This window comes from Bactrocera dorsalis, chromosome 2 (assembly GCF_023373825.1).
Source record: "Bactrocera dorsalis isolate Fly_Bdor chromosome 2, ASM2337382v1, whole genome shotgun sequence".
Lineage (NCBI taxonomy): Eukaryota > Metazoa > Arthropoda > Insecta > Diptera > Tephritidae > Bactrocera > Bactrocera dorsalis.
The window spans coordinates 53,512,122-53,534,840 of NC_064304.1; the positions used below are offsets into that span (position 1 = coordinate 53,512,122).

The window sequence follows — 22,719 nt, forward strand, 5'->3', positions numbered from 1 at the left end:
AATAAAACTATTACTTAAATTATTCGTTGAATATTATTTTAGCTTGCTGTTGTTGTTGTTGTTTTGTTGTTGCTGTTGTTACTGTTACTGGTGTCGTTGTTGTTGTTAATGTTGTTGCTGCTGATGTTGCTTTTGTATGGCACTTACAAATACCTCTGGTGCACAATTACATATATTTTTTATAAAATTATTTTATAGTTCACTTTTTTTTTAATTCAACAAATTATGCGAAATTGTATATGTTTTACATAAATATGACGCCTTAAAAAATTAGTTTTTCTTTTATTTTTATTTTTTTGCAACTTTCATTTATTTAGCAAAGTTTATTAATAATTTATTTTCAATTTATTTATTTAGCGTATTTTATATAGTTTAACTTACTTCATAATATTTCATTTATTTAGTATAAGTTTGAGAATAACTTTTGCTTTCAACGCACTAAAATTGTTACGATGTATTTTATAGTAGAAAAATGGGGAACACCGAATTACCGACTGCGCCAATTACTATATTATATGTAATTTATCAGAAATTACATATTTTTGGTTTGAATAAAAAAAAAAGGTGCGTGGAGTCCCTACGCGCGGAAGAAGTTATACTTCTTAGTGATATTCAGAAATGCATATCATTTTGTATGAAAGAAAACTAGAAAACTTAAATTCCCATTTTATAAATTTATTATGCACATAAAATGAAGAATAAAGCAAAGTCTAAATGAAGGAATTTTGACTCGGAAAGTAGTTCCGTCTCTTCGTTGCGGAAGAGAATATGCAGCGTAATCATCTCTCTTATGTTCTTCGCCAATATGGCTGCCATATTGACTTGTGAAGATCAATTTTTTGTTGGTGACATATTCATATGTGTACGCATATGTATGTTTGTATGCTTGTGCATTATTTGTTTGGCAATGTATGCAAATATATGTACATATGTATAAGTATATATGAATGTATGAACATGCAAGTCAATGCGCGCACATGTAATAAGTATATTGATAAGTGATGAAAATATGATTTCAATTTCTGAACGCGCACATGCGTATACATACACTCATATGAGCATGTGCAGATACACAAGATAGGATAGAAGATGTATGCCTTTTAGCATCATATACTATACAAATAAATATTTTTCTTACTAATAGAAATTAAATTTATCACAGCAATATACATAATAAACATATACATAATATTGCTGTGATAAATTTAAAAATTAAAATAAAGAAAAATATTTATTTGTATAGTATACGATGTTAAAAGCAAAAGATTAAAAATTTTTTCTGTCGGGACTCGAACCTGTGGCACTCGTAGCATCTTGACTTTCCAAGCGCTTACCACCAACACCACCATTGACATTTAGGTTGCACTGACTTATGTAAGTATGATTTGGTTATGCATGTAAGAAACATACGATGGTTCTAATAATTTTGTTTAAGTATAGAAATATGCTTTTGTAAAACATTTGCTTTCGCAAACATACAGACAAATGTGCAAACGACATAATATATATATGTATGATTGTTTCGCATTTTGCTTCTGAATATCACCAAGAAGTATAACTTCTTCCGCGCGTAGGGACTTCACACGCATCTTTTTTTTTTTCCTTACTAATAGAAATTAAATTTATCACAGCAATATTATGTATATGTATATTGCTGTGATAACATATATGTATATTGCTGTAGAACATTTGCTTTCGCAATAAATTTATCACAGCAATATACATACATATGCATAATATGTATAAACATATACATAATATTGCTGTGATCCCTTAGACGTATAGTCTTAACTTCTTAACGGCCAACGCAGAGTATTTTCAACCAAAAGAAATTTATTCATTAAAATCACCACTCAGAAGTCGTTTTATCCCTTGTAAGCGAGCGATTTTCGAAGAAACATTTCTAATATGACAAAAGACAAAATTAGAAATGAATTTCTTAAATCTCACGCTCCCAGATAAAACGATATACCTCGTCCTCGTGGGTCGATTTCAAAAACCACAGAAATGATTTTGTGTGATTCTGAAAGGCCAACGCAGAGTATTTCAATTAAAAGTCACACAAAATACATAGTTGAGAATTCGCAGAACAAACGAAAAGAAAAAGAAGTATAACTTCAATATTGCACAAGCATACAAACATATTTATGCGCACACATGTGAATATGTCACCAACCAAAAATTGAAACATTGTTCTACGAAAACAAAAACAGCAACAGCATAAGCATGGCAACGTTGTGTTGTTGGTAGAAAAGCCGAGCTGTGCCGAAAGAAACGAACAAACGATCGCCGATTGTCACCGCTTCGCTTGCTGCTCGCACATCTTCGCAGACAAGGTTGCGTTACATTCATATGGATGGAGCGAGGTTGCGCAACCTTGCGTTACTTTTATATGGAAGGTTGCGCAACCAGAATCTATCGCAACCTTTTCCGGCGTCGTATAAGAAGTATAACTTCAAAAACTCTGGCTAATTTTCCGTACTGTGCGGCTTGCCGTTCAGTTTATTATTAATCATTTTATTTTTTATAAAAATCTTATTTGCTAAATTTACTTGGAGCCGTTGTGCTGACTTGATATTCCTCAGCATCAACGACCCGGCATATCTTAAATAAACATATCAAATAATAACAGTGGCATTGGATTTTATTTTTAAAGGAATTTAAAAGATGATTACTTGCTTATGCATATCTCTTTATTTATGTATTTATGCGTGTTAATATGTATGTATGTAGTTGAATCTGAAGATTCAACTTACATTTTAGAGGAATGAAATTTATTTAGAAAATACTTGTCTTTTTTGGTATATCGACAAGTTTGAAAGTGGTGGAGTCGCTTGACGACGCAACTCGCACGACCTGCCAGTAGACTGCAATTATACAACAGCCACATTTGTAGATGATACCGCGTTGCTTGCTGTTGGTAGTAGTGAACACGAGTCCACTAAACTAATCTTAAATCTCCAAAAAGGCTGTAAATAAAGTCTTACAATAGGCAAAGAAATAGCAGAAAAAACTGAATGAAGCTAAGCCTGTACACATTGTTTCCAAATACGACAAGATACAGCACTCACCAATTTTTATAGACGGTGCACGAGGCACTAAGCTACGATGGAAAGTTCACGTAAAGAACAAACGTAAGGAGCTGGACATGCGACTCAAAAATTATAATTGGTTAATCGGTAATAAATCAGTGTTATCCATCGTAAATAAGTTACTTATCTATAAGCAAATACTTCGACTGATATGGAGCTATGGTGCACAACTCAGAGGATGTACTAACGCACAAAATAAGAAAGTCATCCAACAATTTCAAAACAAAGTACTAAGACTATTTGTCAAAGCGCCTTAGTATTGTAGATGTGCTGATATAAAGCATGATCTAGGCGTAAACTCGGTTAACGCAGAAATATTAAAAATTGCTTGTGAAGAAGGAGTTATGTTAACTTCTAGAGATGGACCACCAAGACGACTCAAACGCCTCAAACCATGACGTGAAACGTGATCTTTCAAATTAGCCAATATTCTCCTAGTAGTTTTGTAATTTTGTAATTATATGTTTAAATCATATTCAAGTTGCCTGTTAGTCCTTTACTTTATTTGAACTAGAACCCCCAAAGGATGGAGTCATGTGTAGAAGTTCACGCAAGTGAGGAAAGTTCTCTGATCGCCATTCACTTGGGAGTGGCCAGAAACGATTCTTTTACATATGACTCAAGCAGCTCACGACTTCCGGTCTTTGACCAAGTATCCTCTGGGTAGCCTAAGAACATCCGTTTGAAGGCGAGCTAAAGTGAGAAGGCGAAACATCCCCTGCATAGGGTTGTGCGCTGGGTTTGGGACCCGCCACGTAAAAAACACCCCCAATAAAAAACAACAAACAGCCTCGGATGAGAGACCCCCCTTTTGATGACGACCATGACAAACAAAATAAGGACTATGATTTGAGGGCATGCACCTGGATTGTCCGGTCCCTTAATTGGGAAGGTGCCGCTGCCCAGCTGGTAGATGTCCTTGTAAAGATAAAGGCTGACAGCACCGCCGTAAAGAAATGCGATGGACGGGACAAGGACAGAAACGAGTAGGTCCTTGTGACATTTACTACAGTGGCCATATAAAGGAGCGCAAGTTTGGTGTTGGATTCGTGGTGGGAAAGAGACTTCGGAGAATGAACGTCTAGCCACAATCCGCATCAAAGCGAGGTTCTTCAACATATCGCTGATTTGCGCCCACGCCCCGACGGAAGAGAAGGACGATGTGAGTTTTATGAGTGCTTGGAGCGCACTTATGAGAGATACCCCCGCCACGATGTCAAAATCGTGCTTGGCGACTTCAACGCCAGGCTGGGCAAAGAAGGTATCTTTGGCACTACGGTCGGTAAATTCAGCCTCCACGAGGAAACATCCCCAAATGGGTTGAGGCTGATCGACTTCGCCGGGGCCCGAAATATGGTTATCTGTAGTACTAGATTCCAGCATAAGAAGATACGTCAAGCTACCTGACTGTCTCCGGATCGAAAAACCACCAACCAGATCAATCATGTTGTGATAGACGGAAGACACGTCTCCAGTGTTTTAGATGTGCGTGCGCTCCGAGGTCCTAACATCGACTCGGACCACTATATTGTCGCAGCCAAAATTCGCACCCGCCTCTGTGCAGCAAAAAACGCACGCCAACAAACACAAGGAAGGTTCGACGTCGATTTTCCACTCGGCTTGCACTCTTGCTCTCTGAGAGCACTCGTCAACAACTCGGTATAAGGGAACTGTGGGACGGCATTTCAAACTCCTTATGTACAACTGCAACCGAAACTATTGGTTTTCGGAAAGTGCAAAAGAACAGCTGGTACGACGAGGAGTGCCGTGTCGCAGCGGAGAGAAAACAGGCTGCCTACCTCGCAACGTTACGATCGACTACAACACGTGCGGGATGGGATAGATACCGAGAGTTGAAGAGGGAAGCGAGACGCATTTGCAGACAGAAGAAGAAAGAGGCCGAAATGCGTGAGTACGAACAGCTTGATAAGCTGGCCGACAGTAATGCTCGAAAATTCTACGAAAAAATGCGGCGGCTTACAGAAGGTTTCAAGACCGGAGCATACTCCTATAGAACCCCCAAAGGTGATCTAGCCACCGATGCCCAGAGCATACTTAGATTATGGAGGGAACACTTCTCCAGCCTGCTGAATGGCAGTGAACACATAACACCAGGAGAAGGCGAACCCGATTCCCCAATCGATGACGATGGAGCAGACGTTCCATTACCCGGCCATGAAGAAGTTCGAATAGCAGTTGCTCGCCTGAAGAACAACAAAGCGGCAGGGGCTGACGGATTGCCGGCCGAGCTATTCAAACACGGCGGCGAAGAACTGATGAGGAGCATGCATCAGCTTCTTTGCAAAATATGGTCGGATGAAAGCATGCCCAACGATTGGAATTTAAGTGTGCTATGCCCAATCCATAAAAAAGGAGACCCCACAATCTGCGCCAACTACCGTGGAATAAGCCTTCTCAACATCGCGTACAAGGTTCTATCGAGCGTATTGTGTGAAAGATTAAAGCCCACCGTCAACAAACTGATTGGACCTTATCAGTGTGGCTTCAGACCTGGTAAATCAACAACCGACCAAATATTCACCATGCGCCAAATCTTGGAAAAGACCCGTGAAAGGAGAATCCACACTCACCACCTATTCGTCGATTTCAAAGCTGCTTTCCACAGCACGAAAAGGAGCTGCCTTTATGCCGCGATGTCTGAATTTGGTATCCCCGCAAAACTAATACCGCTGAGTAAACTGACGTTGAGCAACACGAAAAGCTCCGTCAGGATCGGGAAGGACCTCTCCGAGCCGTTCGATACTAAATGAGGTTTCAGACAAGGTGACTCCCTATCGTGCGACTTTTTCAATCTGCTGCTGGAGAAAATTATTAGAGCTGCAGAACAGAATCGAGCAGGTACAATCTTTCATAAGAGTGTACAGCTGCTGGCGTATGCCGATGATATTGATATCATCGGTCTCAACACCCGCGCCGTTAGTTCTGCTTTCTCCAGACTGAACAAGGAAGCAAAGCAAATGGGTCTGGCAGTGGACGAGGGCAAGACGAAATATCTCCTGTCATCAAACAAACAGTCGTCGCACTCGCGACTTGGCTCTCACGTCACTGTTGACAGTCATAACTTTGAAGTTGTAGATAATTTCGTCTATCTTGGAACCAGCGTAAACACCACCAACAATGTCAGCCTGGAAATCCAACGCAGGATTACTCTTGCGAACAGGTGCTACTTCGGACTGAGTAGGCAATTGAAAAGTAAAGTCCTCTCTCGTTGAACAAAAACCAAACTCTATAAGTCGCTCATAATTCCCGTCTTGCTATTTGGTACAGAGGCTTGGACGATGACAACAACCGATGAGTCGACGTTACGAGTTTTCGAGAGAAAGGTTCTGTACGAGATATACGACGACATTGACATAGTTCAGCGAATTAAAAGACAGCGGCTACGCTGGCTAGGTCATGTTGTCCGGATGAACGAAAACACTCCAGCTCTGAAAGTATTCGACGCAGTACTCGCCGCGGGAAGCAGAGGAAGAGAAAACCTCCACTCCGTTAGAAGGACCAAGTGGAGAAGGACCTGGCTTCGCTTGGGATATCCAATTGGCGCCACGTAGCGAAAAGAAGAAACGACTGGTGCGCTGTTGTCAACTCGGCTATAATCGCGTAAGCGGTGTCTACGCCAGTAAAGAAGAAGAAGTTGCAATGTATAAACAAAATAAAAAAAGTTGGGCGTATTTATTTTAACCAATATTAACACAATTAATTAATATTCCTTCAATATTTAATCTTTTCACACATTTTCTTTTATGTAAATAAAAAACTAATTTTGCGCGCTTAATCCAATATATGCTGAGACATGAATTTTAAACTTCATTGCATTTTTTAGCGTTCTATATAAATAAATATACATACTTTTTCTTTATGACTGTTTTTTATTTAGTATTTATTTCATTGAGGTTGTTTGATTTGTAAGATCAAACGGTTAAACTTAAATAAGAATCTTTAAATTCTTACCGCTGGTGGGGGAAGATAAAGACCTTATTTGAGCTGAGAATTTATTCATTCTGATTTTATTTTGTGTTTTCCTTGCTTATATACAAATTTTAAAACTATCTTAAATAACTAAATATATGTGTATGTGTGCATGTTTGTATGTATTGCAGCATATTGTTTATTGCTGCTTGACATGGGGTTGTTTTCAAGTGTACAATTTATTACATGTGTGTGTGTGTGTGTGATGTTATCTCTTCTGTAAATTTATGACTTGTGTCCCCATGCATTTTTATTACTATTAGATGTGCATTGCATGTAAATGCATTATGTATATATGTATGTATATTAATATATAAATAGATATTTATATTTAGTAGAATTTCGGCTTTGCTGATAAGTAAGCGTGTTCAATGATATTTGAACAGAGGTGGTTCTCTTTATATCTGTGAATATTTAATTTTTGATTAAGAAAAATGTTTTTTTGGAATGCTCATAAAAAAATCTAATTAAATAGTTATTTACATCTACTTTAATGAAATTTATTGCATGTATTTTTTTAGGCAAAAATTAGTTATCGATGCAGGTTAATTATTATTTTTTACATGAATTATATTTTTATTTATATATTAAATATATAATTAAATTAGTTCTTATAATTGTTGTTATTAGCACTATTATATTTAATTAGATTAAATTTTGTTTTAGGTTAGGTTAGATGACTGATCAGAAATCGCACGTGGACTAATAGATGTTGTTGACGCCGCCCCCGCCCAATTTCTTTTGTCTCGTTTGTACCGGCAGAGCAATCTCGTCTTCGAAGTTTTAGTTCGAACGCAACCAAACATTAACTAGAAAAAAGTTGCGCTCTCTCTTCTTTTGCGACAGCTCAACCGATCCAGACGTGGTAAGTGTGTTTCCAAATTTTTATATTAAAAATATATTTATTAGAAGAAAGATTTTGTTTTTGAAGTGAAAACTTCTTTAGGCGCGTTGTGCACTGATTTTGTGGGTACTGAAACAGACTGAGCCGTTACGCTCGGCTATGTAACGCTAATTCGTGTTAAGTCGGCTGCAGTCTGCTGAGGGATGGGAGAGAGAATAGTTAAATATGGGTATTGAATGAGACTGAGCCGTAACGCTGCTATGTAACGCTCCATCGGGTAATAGAGGCTCGGGGCCACCAAGGGGAGGAGAGAGGGGGAGAGAGAGAGAAGCAGAAGGCAGAGCGAGAAAGGCGTACTAAACGCGTCACTGCTATAGTCACTCGGTATGGTAGAATTTGGCAATTCAAATGAACGTTACATGACAGAGCATGACGCATCAGTCGCATTTACTCTCGAGACGTAAACACATTGTGCACTGTGCCAATAATTACATTTTATTTGAATGGCAAAAATTAAAGGCTCTAAGTCATCACTTTTGTCAGAGATGGAAGACCAAATATTTAAAGGAACTTTAGGAACGAAAGAAATGGAAACATTCCCAACAGTAGTTCGTTATGAAAATGTACCTCCAAATGAATGGAGATTAGGCAGCGTCATCAGAATATATCCTGGGTTGGACCAACGAGATTGCCATTGTACCCAATCAATGTTAATTTTAAATTCTCACCTTAATAATCTTCCTTTTTATTTAGGAAATTATTTAAAATAACGACAATCAACTGCCCCTATGCATAGATAGTCATCTCCTTCGCTGGTGCCCAAAGTCTCGGCAGATGTCCCCAGAAGTTAGCCGGCCACCCCATCTGAAGCGAAAGCGTGGACGATACGCTCGACGTCAAGCATATGTACACCATATCACCAAGGATAGGCAGGCAATACTAGTCGCCGAGTGTGCGATCTAATGTTTCGGGACAACCAGGGAGGAGAATCTAATACAACGTCGTCCATTACCACCGACGCCAGTAAGGTCTCTGGAAGACCACACATTTCAACACTTCCAGAATCTGAGACTGGCAGACAACGAGTTCTACAAGTCAGCGCCAGTCGAGGTAATTTTGAGAGCTCCCGGCTTATGTTGCCAGGGTTACAACCAGCGGCAGTTTGTCAACTCATCGCCCAAAATAAGGCACTGGGATATATAATATCCGGCATCTTATAATATCGGCACAATAAAGTGCACTGACTGTCGACGTCTCTCGCATTTACCACCTACCCAGGATCGAGTTAGATTCAAGTCGTCTCGCCGACCTCGGAATGTGGTGACTACTAGGCAAATTGGCGGCACGACCGACTGAGACTCGATTCATCTCAGCGGCGTTTCCCGAACCGAACCAGACTTCCATCTGCAAAGGAGACGTGTGAGAGGAAGTACAGGACACATTAACTGGAAAAAAGTTGCGCTCTCTCTTCTTTTGCGACAACTCAACCGATCCAGACGTGGTAAGTGTGTTTCCAAATGTTTATATTAAAAATATATTTATTATGAGAAACATTTTGTTTTTATTTAAGGAAGTGCTGGCTAGTTTCTACCGCATCTTCTGTAAAATTCCCAGTCTTACTGCATGTATGCCAATAGGGGACTAGTACCAATGCTGGCCCAGCGTTGACCAAGCATTCGCGAGGCTATCCAGTAGTAAAACACAAGAGGATGCAGGAGCACCGAGCCGTTCCCATTCTACCAATAACGATTCTAGGGTGCCTTTTCTTGCCAGTTCATTAGCTTTGAAGTTACCTGCGATTCCGCTGTGGCCCGGCACCCATGCAAATCTTATAAAAAAAACTCTCGCCGCCAGAGACAGTAACGCCAGACACTCTTCGACCAATCCTGAACGCACTGTGAATGAGTTCAAGGCTAGTATCGCCGCTCTGCTATCTGAGTGAATGGTCACTTCTCTGAAGATGGACACTCTCCGGAGCAGCAAATCTGCTGGTACCTTGATGGCTGCAACCTCCGTCTGGAAGACACTGCAATAGTCGGAAAGTTTGAAATTGGATTTGATGGATAGCTCCCGACAGTAAACCCCTTCCACCAACCTTCCCTCCAAGCTTTGACCCATCCGTAAAGAAGCCTACTGCCCATAACTATCTCGTCGGTATATGGGTAAAGAAGGAGCCGCCGAAGTTCGATATGGCAACTCCATGATCCGAATGATCCGGTATGCAGTCAAAGCTTGTGAGGATATCTGAGTGTTCAGATACACGCTCCTTTAGGTACCCAGATTCCCTGAACCTAATAGCCACTTTTGCGGCCATACACCTTCCGGCGATGTCCACGGGCATTATGTTAAAAATTGCATTAAGTGCAATAGTTGGGGTAGACCTTAATGCATCGCACATGCTGATGACCGCAGCCCGTTGAACGCTCTCTAGTTTCTTTGCAAGTGTGGTCTTTTGTAAAGCCCTCCACCACATAAAGACTCCATAGAACATTATGGGCTTGACTATGGTGTCATAGAGCCAGAGGACCACCTTCGGTGAGAGTTCTCACATCTTGCCAATGGCTCCTCTACAGCAGTATAGGGTAATTGATGCATTTTATGCTCTCTCCCCGATGTTCGGCTTCCAGGATAAGCCCTAAATACTTCACTGTATCCGCCGGTTGCAGGCGAATGCCTCCCACTAGCGACAACGCCGCCACCGGGATCTTGTATCTTCTACTAAATAAAACCATTTCTGTTTTATTTGGATTGATGGCCAATCCACTTCCAACCGCCCATTTTGTTACGACGCTGAGATATACCTGCCTCAACTCATACACGGTGCTAAGAAACTTTCTTTTGACAGTGCCAGATCCTCCGCATAGGCAATCACCTGATAGGCAAAATCCTGTAGTTTTTTGAGAAGGTCGTTAACGACTAGGATCCATAGAAGAGGAGAAAGAATCCCACCCTGAGGTTCCCCTCCTCACACTTCGCCGCTCGCGCGCCCTGCCCCATTCTGTTTCGACCACTCTGTCACATAGAAGACTGAAGATGAAATGCTTGAGGTTCGATTCAACCCCAAGACCGTCTAGAGCAGTTACGACTGCCTCCGGCAGGACATTATTGAAAGCTCCCTCAATATCAACGAAGGTCCCATCAGCGAAGTCCTTAACCTCAATAGCTTCCTCAAGCCACGACGCGATAGTGTGCAGGGCAGTGTCTACTGATCTTCCTTTACGATATGCATGTTGCGCTCCCAGTAGATAGTCCCTCGAACGCGCCTCCCTAAAACACCAGTCCATCAGTCTCTTCAAAGTTTTAAGCAAAAAGGAGGAGAGGCTGATGGGCCTGAAATCCTTGCCCGTAACGTGGGAGCCCTTGCCTGCTTTCAGGATGAACGTAACTCTGACTCGTTTCCAAGCCCCCGGGATATTACCTAATCTGATGCAGTTCGCACAGATCGGTGCCAACCAGCTGTTAAGGTATCATAACAGCGTGTTGCAGCTGCGCTGGTATGATTTCGACCGGTCCCGGGGGCTTGAACGAATTGATCGCCCATGTCAAGTGTCGCTCATCCAGAAGATCGGCAAAGGCCGTGCAGTCAACATGCAACGCTCCGAGAGATACCTCCGCAGAGGACGTGTTGCTAAGGAAGTGAGCATCAAGGAGCATCTGAAGTGTTTCTTCACTGCTCAGGGCTCACTTCCCATTTACGTCCTTGCGATAACCCAGGAGTACTGGTTTTTTGCGAGAATGCGCCTGAATCGAGAGCCCTCCACTTTTTCGCATAAGCTCTTCCACGAGATTCCCTTAGCCTTTTTTAGCTCGGACATGTATGTCGAAAGTCCTGTTTTATACAGCGCCCAATCGTCATATATCCCACTCCTACGGGTCCTGTTAAACGGCCTAATTTACGAGAGTTCCATAGTCCACCATTGTGGTTTCTGCCCTTCGGTGTTTTCAGTGGACAGGAGCTCTCCAGTGCAATATTGCACGCCGAGCTGAAGACCCATCCATCCACCACATCGGCGGTGGCCAACGCGTCCACCCCCGTTGCACGTGGGAGAGTTTGCCGAAGCCTTCTGCGGTAACCTTCCCAGTCCATGTTCCTAGGACTTTCTCCGACTAGACTAAACCCGATATACCTGTGATCAGAAAAGGAGTGGTCGTCGAGAACCCTCCAGTTTGAGTTCAGCGGGGCAATCGCGTGTGAGACTGGGGTAAGGTCGAGAACCTTTTCCCTGCTTGCGGTCACAAAAGTTGGCGAATTTCCCCTATTACAGATGCGAAGATTTTTGTTGACAATAAATAAAAAGCGACTCACCTCTAGTATTGATATCCGAGCTCCCCCAGATCGAGTGTCACAAGTCGGCGTCCGAACCTATGACGACGCCGTCACCATTTCGGGACGCTTCAGCCAAGGTCCTCCTTAGCAATACGGGAGGTGGCTGCAGCTAATCGTCGTGAGGCATATACGTGGAGATAAGCCAGACATTTCCGGTGTCGTACTCCAGTTTTTTTGTCACTACGTCAGCGTTGCTGAAATTAGGTAAAAGAAATACCGTTAGTTCATTTCTGACCAGCATACAGGTTCTCTTTCTACCTGTATCCTTGGTCACCAGCAGCATATGGCTCTTCGTCCTCAATCCAGAGATCCCGTTACCTGTTAGCCACGGTTCCTGGATCAGGACGACATCGGCTTCGTCCTGCTCCAGACAAAGCAGTAGATTGGCGGAGGCCGCCTTTGCATGTTGGAGGTTAATCTGGAGGAATTTCATCCTTCAGACTCTGCTCCAGGAGCGCCAGTTAAGCGCCCATGGCATGATGGACCTCACCTTCCCAAACAAATGTTCGAGGCTAAAGACGGAGTCGGCGATCAACGAACCTCCTCCAGAACTCGCCACGTCCGAGAGTTTTGGGCCGCATCTGCAGCTTGGTTGCCATCAGCCCTGGTATCCGTCGGGTGCATCTTCAGCTTTACCATTTCGAACCCATAGCTGATGGCTCCTTTGGTTTTACTGAGAGGACCGATGGACTCCGCGTTAAGCATTATCAGCGCCTGCCGATATGTTTCATCGGTTCTCTCAGCAAAACCAAGGGAGCCTTCAGATTAACCTCCAGCCTTATAATCCTACAGTCATACGTGGCAAGTGAGGGGTTGCAGTACCTGAGGATTTCCTCGATCTCATTCGCAATGAAAGGTTCGGCTGGTAGCCAGACGCGAGCCCTAGGGCGAGGAGGAAGATCCGCTTTGTCCACGGCCTCCATTCTGGCTCCCTTCCAAACCTCCCCACCTGAGAGACTGCCTCCTTATACATAATAAGATGGCCGATCTTTTATCGGCACATATTGGCAGCTTGTGCAGCCCCTGGTGCCAACCGACACATACACAAAAGTTTTTTTATAAATAGGTTGTAAATAAAAATAAAATAAATAATATTAGAATTAAAATATTTTATTTGAAGTTTTAAGAATATATAAGAATAATAAGTTTCAAACACGCAACCCTGCATCAGCTGACGATTAGGATAATTAGAGCAGTTCAACTATATTCTTATACTCTTGTAACCAGTTGCTACATAGTATTATAGTTTTGTTCACCTACCGATTGTACGTATCACCTGAAACTAATCGAGATAGATATAGGGTTATATATATAAAAATGATCAAGATGCCGAGAAAAGTTGAAATACGGTTGATTGTCTGTCGGTCCGTCCGACCGTGCAAGTTGTATCTTGAATAAAAATTGAGATATCTTGATGAAACTTGCTATGTGGGTGTTAACCGAAAACCTACAAAGTGCCATAACTAAGCACTTAATTAAGATCTAAAACTGTAATTTGGCACATGGGATCGTAATAGCAAGGGGCATCTGTGGGCAAAATTTTTTGAAAAAGTGGGCGTGGCCCCGCTCACTAATAAGTTTAATATAGATATATCTTAAACCACTTAGGCTGCAACAATCAAATTTGCTGAGTACAAATCTTATAAAAACTTATATCGATAATGTGAAAATGGGTGAAATCGGATGATAATCCCGGTTCTGTTAAAAACTATTAAAAGCGCTATAAATCAGTAAATAAATACGGCAGAGTCATTAAATTTTACCCCCGAAATGATATGAAAGGGCTTTATAGGAGAAAATTGGTCATGGCGCCTCCCACATTTTGTGAAATCCCATATCTCGGGACCCGACTGACTGATTTCGATTTGGTACGTAGCCTTATTTTTACTTTCTTTGTCACATTGTGAAAGAGAGCGAAATCGGATAATAACCACGCCATGGGAAGATCAGTATCAGTTTTCAGTACACAAATCAAGAAGTAATTAGTATAACGGGATTCAACTTTGCACGAATTATGCCTTTAGTGTATGTATGCTACATATTGACCAAAAATAGTTCAAATCCAACAAAAACTGTTTAAGTACCTAATATAAAGATAATCGAACTTCCGGTTGACTTTGTACCGCATATATCGACCAACATGTGAGTTATCGCTATAAAAATGAAAAAAAACGCGTTTTACTCATAACAGTGTATCTTTGTGCCTAAAATAGATAAATTTTAGCAAAAATTTCACTTACCCCCTATATAACTAATATCAGGATTTTCGAAAATCCGCCTGTCTTTACTCTATATGATTGGTTTTTTAGTATGTGACAATTAATAGTATGGTAATGGTATTGAGAAAAAATATAAAATCTGGTCGATACTACACCAACTTCCATATACCACATATAACCGTTTTTGTTTTTATACTCTCGCAACAAAGTTGCTAAGGAGAGTATTATAGTTTTGTTCACATAACGGTTGTTTGTAAGTCCTAAAACTAAAAGAGTCAGATATAGGATTATATATACCAAAGTGACGAGTAGAGTTGAAATCCGGATGTCTGTCTGTCCGTCCGTCCGTCTGTCCGTCCGTCCGTGCAAGCTGTAACTTGAATAAAAATTGAGATATCATGATGAAACTTGGTACACGTGTTTCTTGGCTCCATAAGAAGGTTAAGTTCGAAGATGGGCAAAATCGGCCTACTGCCACGCCCACAAAATGGCGGAAACCGAAAACCTATAAAGTTTCATAACTAAGCCATAAATAAAGATATTAAAGTGAAATTTGGCACAAAGGATCGCATTAAGGAGGGACATATTTTGACGTAATTTTTTTTTTAAAGTGAGCGTGGCCCCGCCCCCTACTAAGTTTTTTGTACATATCTCGGAAACTACTACAGCTATGTCAACCAAACTCTATGGAGTCGTTTCCTTCAGGCATTTCCATATACAGTTTAAAAATGGAAGAAATCGGATAATAACCACGCCCACCTCCCATACAAAGGTTATGTTGAAAATCACTAAAAGTGCGTTAACCGACTAACAAAAAAGGTCAGAAACACTAAATTTTACGGAAGAAATGGCAGAAGGAAGCAGCGCCCAGACTTTTTTTAAAAATTGAAAATGGGCGTGGCGTCGCCCACTTATGGACCATATCTCAGAAACTACTCTACCGATTTCAATGAAATTCGGTACATAATATTTTCTTAACACCCTGATGACATGTACGAAATATAGGTGAAATCGGTTCACAACCACGCCTTCTTCCAATATAACGCTATTTTGAATTCCATCTGATGCCTTCTCTGTATAATATATATACATATTAGGAACCAATGATGATAGCGGAATAAAACTTTACACAAATACGGTATTTGAGCTGAGATATCCCTTGTGCAAGTTTGTAATGCACATGAATTTCGTGCATTTGGTTGATTTTACTAAATTTGAGTAGGCAACACTGCTCAAAAATGGCCGATTTTTGCTATTTATTGACAGATGTCGCTCTTTTGCTATCCATTTTTCCAATATTCTTAACTTTTTTGCACAATTTTTCCGCATTACAATCAATTAATGCTATTAACTCTATTATCTTTAAACGTAGATAATAATAAATGATTTTTTTCGTTAAATTTATATTGATTTTCCAAAATTACCAAAATTTCTTTTAATAATTTATCTTATTCATTTTTATTTCACTTTTTTTTTAATAAAGAAACAAATTTCACTATCAGCTGTCTAAATGCACAAGCTTGCCGTCTGTCACCATAAAATTTCTATTCGCATTAGCGTTGCTTAAGGCGCATTAATTTTGCTCGTCTGTCAGGGCTAATAGACTCGTATAACTTTACCTCAAATAATATAAACTTCAAACAACGCATTTTCATTTAATGTTTTTAGCAAGTGGCAGCTTTTGTTATGACAGCCTAAATCCATGAAAATTTACTATTGAAATTGATAAAACACCGCCAGCTGCTAGAAATGTAGCGCCATCTACTGTAACATACCGCACTTACTAAATACCGCTGTTAGCGCTACCAACTGGTGGATAGCTCTTTGCTAATAATAAACAAATAATTTGCAATAACTAAATAATGCGACTATAAAGAGAGTTATAAACTATCCTATCTTTCAAGTTGGACCAAACTGCACACAGTGTTAAAATCGGCTCAGTAGTTTAGGAGTCCATCGAAATCAAACAACGTGACACGTGATTTTTATATATTAAGATATATAAATAAATCGCAAAATGTGTTGCTAAGCGCATAACTCAACAACGCCTGCACCAATTTGATCGATTCTTTTTTCTAAATGTTCGTTGAGGTTCAAGAATGGTTTTTATGGCAAGAAAATTTTAAATAGTTGCCGGAAACCCCCTAAAAACAGCCCTTTTCTTTTTCTCATACAAACGAATGAATGTTTGTTGGTTAGTAACGCTAAGAGAACGGCTGCACCAATCTTGATGAAATTTTCAGAGGTTGTTCTCTGCGGCTCGGGGAAGGTTTGGAAATAAAAAAAACAGTATCTTTTCGTGAGGAAAAGTCGGAAAATTGGACAATTCCAAAAAGTAACTTTTTTTATACAAATTTTTTTGTATATTTTTGTGTGTTTTCTTTTTCAATATTTTGATTTATAAATTATTTGAATCGTTCAATTTCGGTCGCTTGCTATAATATCGGTCTGCGTTCTTTTTGCCATCAACGTATGGCAGCCCAAGGCAAGGCAAGGCAAGAAGTACTCCCAGGATGCGATGACATACGTGAGGAATTATGGATCGAGGTCAATCAGCAAGCGATCGTCACGATGTCACAGCACAACTTTTCAAACAACAGTTACGATGTTTCATGGACTTTATCTTGGAGTAATGTATGTATATGTGGTGCTGTTAGATGCTAGATGTACTCTGTGGCAAAAGAGAGGTTTGTCGCACGTACATATTCTTCTTTGGATGGTGGATGGTTGTTACACCAGATCAAATTGATGAAGTCATTTCTGCGGAAATTCCTGATGCAGACAAAGATTCAGTATTATACGAAGTGATGAAAACCAACATGATTCATGGACTTTGCAGACACTACAATCCCTTTTCGGTTTGTATGCCTTACAATAAATGCACGAAACACTATCCCCGTGCTTTTCTTTCGGAAACACAAACTAGAAAAGATGGATATTCACTATATCGGCGTCGCTCACCAGACGACAATCGATATCAACAAAATGTAGGCCAAGAACCGCTAAAACTATTGTAATTTCTTTTGATTTATATAAATAATCATTGGTGTACGTAAACTTTTTTGATGCAAATTGGGGGCATTTTAAACTTTAGCATTAATTTTTTTTTATTTGTGTATATAAAAAAAAAAATTTTGATATGCTAAGTATATTTGTTAAATATACATATCTTGATATGGATAGAAATAAATCACAAAAAATGTATTCATTTTAAAACAAATAAACGCGTCGTAATTTAATAGAACTATGTAAACTTTATTGGTCCACTGTATGTATGTAACCTGGTGTACCAGTTCATAGAGAAACAATGAAGCGCATAAAACAAAAGGGTCTTATTACTTGGAAAGCATATAAAGATGAGAGTTGAACAAACAAATGCGTCCATCGAACTTTTCTGTAAAAAAAATGTCTGACACAAGCGAAGTAAAAGTTCTATCTGAACTGGCCATAAGAGGTGGCTTAAAACAAGACATCATGCCATATTTATAATTGGATAGACCGAGAAAACCATTGCACATCAAATGGGAATGTGTTGTTTTTTGCCTACAAATAATTTATCGTATGCGGAAGTGTGATAAGAAGACGTGGACACGTTTGCTAACAAATACCCAGCTGGGTAATACGAGTATGCTTCAATTTCATAATTTTATTCCCCAAAATGAGATTTATTAAATAAAATGGAAGTTTCTTTACAATTTTTATTTTTCACATAATAGAACTTATGCATAGCAAAAGAAATTCTCACCTAATTGCAAAGATTTCCTCGGCATTCCAACGAGCGTAATTCAATTCATAATTATAACCGAAACTCTTTTTTTGGATGATAGGAGGAAGCATCGAAAGCCGGACTGCGGAACTTTTATCCGCTAAATATAACCTACTTCCAACTCATATCTTTCCCACAGATCCATCGGATTAAGTATTTCTTCATAGGAGAGAGAAAGACTTTAAATTTCATCTATCATACAGACTTACTAACGCCTAATACGAGTATACTGTATATGTCTTAATTTTGTCATAATTAGAGCTGATGCTTTGATGAGAGTGAAGTTTTTAGCTTTTCCCTTACATTTGAAAAACGAGGCTATTGAAAAAATACATGCTCAATGCTCTTCTATGCACTCTGCACACATCGGACAGAGCGGACCAAGGTCGTGATAAATTCGGAGCAGATAGCTGCTAAAGCATTTATGTCTACTCAGTATCAGTATTCAGTTAGGTGGAAGTCTAGGTCCCCATGTTGTCTACCTATGCATGAATGGATGTTCGCCATTAGGCTGTGGGTCCACCGTCCTTTGGTTGAGATTTACCACTATTACTGCCATATTCTGATGCTTTTGGTTCTCTCTGTTTTTACGCCTACTTTTGGCTCTGATAGGTGGTTCAATCACACGAATTCATGTGTTCCTGGATATCAATGTGCGACATACTAGTTTGAACTTCAACAGCGTCGTTTGATATCGTTCGTAAGCTCTTGTTACTAGTAAAGCAGGGAGCCTTTGCACAGCGTTTATTTATTTTGAATACATTTTTATATCTAGTGTCGATATGCATACAATATTACCGAACTCATTGGTTTTGCTATTAAAGCTCTTCGGCTGGAACGCATGCAGCCCGTATTGACATTATTCTTAATAGAGCATTAGATATATTGTTTGCTTGCTTTCCCCGAAGTTTACGCCAGGTATTAAATAAATTTTTATTTGGAATCCAATATCATTATACCCTTTACCCTTTCTACCACCTTCCTTGTGCTTATGAACAAGACTTCCGTTTTCTGCTCAGCAAACTCTAAACTCATGGTGGCAAACCATTTATGCTATCATTGCTTTTAAGCCAGAGGTTATCCAGATGTTTGTTTTTTTGGTTGATGAATTCTTAATTGTCAAGAATTCATCATTCGTGGCTAATTGGGGTAATTTTGTAGTTTCGTTTCGCTTAGCATAGGAAATAATGCTTGGAGGACTTTCCATATAAACAATGGGTTCTTTCTCTGCGGTGACATATTTTTGAACTTCGACATATATATTTTGTAAGCAGTACCCCAGGGGTCTATGTTTGCTACTTCACATAACCGAAACTCATGTGTACTTGTGATTGTTCATTCTTTCTCACACATTGGGCTTATGAGTTGCACGGTGTGTATGTGTTAGTTTCTGTATTAAGTCTTTCAATGCATTGGAATTTCTGTTGCCGTGATTTTTCTGGGATTATATCCCAAATTAAACCTCACATATGGTATTGCTAGACTATGTCATTATGTAGCTTTATTAAGAGATGTTTTGTAATTTCATATACATACATATATTGTGACGGATTGTTCGGTAACTCGTCTACCTTTTAACGCTATGAATTACTGGATTGTTAAATAAAAGTCCCAATGTACTGCCGATACACTTATCTTTTTGCTAATTTAAACAACTTAACTCTTATTACTCTTTATTCGAGTTTACAACTTCTTGCTTATGCTCATTACTGAGCAGCACCTGACAGTTGGGGTACTCACAACGTGTCATAAAGCATAGTAAAATCATAAAATTATAAATTTTTACACTAGGTTAAACAATTTGTTGTTGGATTGCATACTAAAATAAGTTTACGCAAATACAACTTTGAACGCTATGTTATCGGATCGTTATAACTTATAACTTTATGAGACTATGTGAAACCCCTAAGTATGTTTATTCGACCGCTGATCATGGCACATGACGAATTTAAACTTTTTATAAATCTAGGTATTATTATTACTTGTTGTAAAATTATTTTTCAAATAATAAATAAAACCAACAAATAATTCTTGTTATTCATATTATCTAAAATAGCAACATACATTTATGAGTTCTGTTTTAAACCTTCTAATAGTTCTGAAAGTTAAATTTACATTAAGAGCGCATAAAAAAATGTTTGCGATTTTTATAAACAAGCTTCGTTGTATATGTTAATGAGAGGAACTGCGTGTGAGTGATTACCAAATAGAAGACAAAAATTTATTAGTTAACTATTCTCTTTTGTTTAACATTTCATAAAATTTTGTTAGTCAAGTCGACAGCAATATGGAAGTAGACGAAGATTGATGAAATATTTTTAAGTTTATGCGATTTTTACACATTTAGTGGTTTCACATATAGGCTGTTCACGGTAAGGTGGTTATCGGGTTATGTGATTATTAGATTAAAAATAACCTCTATGCTCCGTGAGCGCCCTATGTTGTATGGTTATTTGCTTATTTTTACACAAACAGCTGTTCATTGTTTACAATTTTAGTTCAATGAAATTCCAACTTATAGAATGCCTAAACAAAGTTTTAAAAGCAAAATAATCGAATTTAAAATAAGTTCTGCTATTCAGGAAATGAACTTTATTGAAGGTATGTGCTTATTAAATAATCCGAATTTTAAGGGTTCAAAAAATTCTTTGTATAAAATTTGCAGACATCTTGCATAATTTGCTGATTGTAAACAAAAAACAGTTGATAATAGCAGAATTTCCAATAAGAAAATCTAAATGGAAATGCCATTCGCTTAGTTTTATTTATTTTTTGTGCTGCCATTTAGTAAAATTCCAACGACTTCCTAACACTGGAAATAAGCAAACAACCACATAATCTGTAAACAAGGGCCTAAGTTGGTCAACTTTGGTTATTTTGTCACAACGCATTTTGTTGTTGTTTTTTTAATCACATAACCACATAACCCGATAACCACCTTATCGTGAACAGCCTAATAGTCTCATAAAATTATAAGGTATAACGATCCGAAAACGTAGCGTTCAGAGTTGTATTTGCGTAAACGTATTTGTATATGTGTAATCAATCAAAAATTTTTTAAACTAGTATACAAATTTATGATTTTGTGATGCTTTATGACATGTTGTGAGTATCCTAATTGTATAAAAGTATAAAAACAAAACAAGGCAGAGAAGGTATAAAATCAATCAATAAAATAAATCAATAAAAACTGGGCCATGGATGGTTATCAGCTAAAAGGCAATCATTGCGGAAAGGCTCTCGTTAACGTTGCTCTAAATTCATTGATAGTATATTTTAAATTCAAATACATACACAAGTATAGTATGTACATACAAAGATGCACTTCTTTTCTAAGTGTTAGATATTTGTTCAAAAGCGTATCGATGCAGAGTATTGCATGGAGTAATAAATTAGAGAAGTTAACAGTGCGCGAAATCATGTTAGAGACATGTGAAGTAAACTGGTGGATTCTTTTCCCAGCTTGTTGGAAGCGAACCAACAGAGTTTCAATACAAAGGCATCGTTGAAGACTTTTTAATATGTGGAACATTCCGAACTGTGCCAGTGCTATTAAAGGCAAACACTTTGATGCAAAATATGTATACGTTCACATCAGTTAGTATTGGCAGCTATGGAAGTGAGAGTGATGGATAATACTTATATAGAAAAATTTTTTAATTACTCCGCCTCCTGAGTCATTTACTAACGTGTCACCCGGTCCTTTACCAAAATTTTTGCAAGCCATTAAATCACAGCTGATTGGTAAAGAAGAAATTAAAATTGTCACATTTCCAATTTAAATATGCCGAAAAAAGTTTAAGGAAAAATAGCTGACTCTTTAATTTATGAAGCTGCTAAAGAAATTATGAACATTAAAGATAAGACATATTTTAATGGGGAGTTTCAATTAATAACAATTTACTTTTAGAAATTTGTTTCGGATATGTTGATAGAACCGAGTATAAATTAGCAGAATCGTCAATTGAAGACTATAAATCACAAATAGTTTGTGACTACAAATGACTAATTTGACATGTCGTGGTTGGTCATCCTAAAAGCTGGCGTAATGCCCGTATATGTATATCGAAAAAGTTTTCTCTTTAAGAAAAATGAGCAGTATTTTTTCTTCACAGCAATGGATTGAAATGAGCACGTCATATCCTTTATCTGGTATTTAGCTTCGGTGCAAGCGAAGTTAACGTTTTTTCTTGTTAAATTTTTGTATATTTTTATTTAATATTGTTTTTTATCATTATCACTTGTAATTTCCCGAAGTGTTCTAATCATTTAATTCATCTCTTAACAAGTAACATTTAAAAATAATAAACTGACTTTACTCTAATTCTTAATTTTGGCTATTGAAATTTTTGTTTCTGTAGCTGAGCAGCTCAAGATCGCAAAGCTTAAAATTTTTATGACTCGACTGATTCCGCTCGGTTGCGTATTGCGCCCCTCGCGTCGGTTGGGCGGGAGGAGGGTAATAGTTAAGTATTATTATT

General features: G+C 38.7%; 2 protein-coding genes and 1 pseudogene across 2 annotated transcripts in view; 2 read left to right on the forward strand and 1 right to left on the reverse strand.

Moving 5' to 3' along the window:
• The window catches only part of LOC125776319 (uncharacterized protein K02A2.6-like), a 171,111-nt gene that overhangs the window by 80,313 nt on the left and 68,079 nt on the right, over positions 1–22,719 (forward strand). The window lies entirely within an intron of this gene.
• LOC125776342 (uncharacterized) overlaps positions 1–22,719 on the forward strand; it is a 54,559-nt gene that overhangs the window by 30,686 nt on the left and 1,154 nt on the right. Inside the window, exons 2-3 of the mRNA XM_049448093.1 lie at positions 7,749–7,947; positions 8,014–9,427. The gene's annotated coding sequence lies outside the window, so the exon portion shown is untranslated. The remainder of the gene's footprint in view (positions 1–7,748; positions 7,948–8,013; positions 9,428–22,719) is intronic.
• LOC125776976 (small nucleolar RNA U3) lies at positions 1,849–2,026 on the reverse strand (annotated as a pseudogene).